Consider the following 1,465-nt stretch of genomic DNA (forward strand, 5'->3'; position numbering starts at 1 on the left):
TTAGGGGCCAGCAGATGGTGTAGTGGTTAAGATGCTGGATTCACTCCAGAGTCTTCACCTACCTGATGCAGGATGAAACGGGCCACCCAGAGATGACTCCTGCGCTGATCCCTTCACAAGGTCCTATTTGGAATTCCCACTGCTCGGGATTCATCCCCACAACCTTGGTTCCGGCATACAAGCAGTGGTGAACTTCCGTAATATCCCTTCCATAGGCTTCCTCTGCTCCCACTCCATAGTAACATGGACCTTGGGGCCCAGGGAAGCCATTGGAAGGCCAACCCAAGGGGTGCCCATCTGTCCCCATCAGAGCATATTCCTGCTCCATTCCGAACCGGGGTACTGCTCACCATGCCCCTTATCCATTTACAAGTGGGCCTTAAACTGGTCTCTGCAGGCTTTCAATTGTACTTGATAACTTCACAGAACACCAGCTTGTTGGGATGAGATACGTGTCACCGTTGGAACCCTCAGACTGGAATGTGCTAGAGCCATTGAAATTCCACTCTGGCAACTCTTCCACTCACTTGGGCTCATGGTCCAGGATCCAGGTCTGGCAGCGCAATCCTTCCCCAGTGCCATCGATCCAGATCCAGATGGCCTGGGCTTTCTCGCCTCGAGGCAGGGACATGTACACCTGCCTGAGGCCTTCGTTCAGGTGGGAACTTGCTGAGGTGGCCATGGTGGAAGATGTTCTGGGCAGTGAGCAGAGGAGAGGGCAAGCTGGCAGGTGAGAGTGAGGAGAAAGAGGTGAGGAGACCAGGGCTGCTCGGGGATGTCGCTCTACTCTCATCCTCAGCTCTGCCTAAATTTACTTACTAATATTGATGTAAAAATCCCAAATAAAATATTACCAACATTAAAAATTGCACATCTAGTGCCAGCTGGTGGTGTGGTGGTTAGGGCACTGGATCCCACATGGCCAACTGCGCTATTCGAGTCCCAGACCCAGTGGTTTGAAAAACAAGTCAGGTGTGTGTCTAAAATCCCAGCAGGAGAGTGGAGGGAAAGGGATTGTAGCATTACCATCTCCCGTAGTGGGTGATTTCTCGCATTTTCACAAAAAAAGCATATAAGGATCAAATTGTATTTGTTTTAGAAAACCTTTTTGAAGTTCATAACAGTTATAATTTCAGTGGGTATTTCTTAGGAATAATGTGTTCAAGTGAATACATTTTGGGAACAAAATCCCACCAACACGTACTTTTCCAGGATGATGAAGTAGACAAAAGCAGGAGAATGGTGTCACAGGGCACCCGGGAATCTAAGGTGTGGGGAGGCCCACCCATCTGAAGGTCGTATAGAAAGTGGTTGCTGACTTGAGACCCCTATGCTTTGGTTCCTCCTTCCATGGATTCTCGCGGTGTAGAATCATGGATTTGCTTTGGACACCACAATTCTAACCAGTTAGTTCTGTTGTTTCTCACATCCTTTCCTGTTACCTTTCCCCCCATGTGCCATCTCC

At 49.1% G+C, this 1,465-nt stretch overlaps 1 pseudogene; it reads right to left on the reverse strand.

Moving 5' to 3' along the window:
- Window positions 1-26: 26 nt before the first annotated feature.
- On the reverse strand, window positions 27-732 carry LOC102484880 (glutamine synthetase pseudogene; annotated as a pseudogene).
- Window positions 733-1,465: the final 733 nt, after the last annotated feature.

Source organism: Tupaia chinensis, unplaced genomic scaffold, assembly GCF_000334495.1.
Source record: "Tupaia chinensis unplaced genomic scaffold, TupChi_1.0 Scaffold143645_1, whole genome shotgun sequence".
Classification (NCBI taxonomy): Eukaryota; Metazoa; Chordata; class Mammalia; order Scandentia; family Tupaiidae; genus Tupaia; species Tupaia belangeri.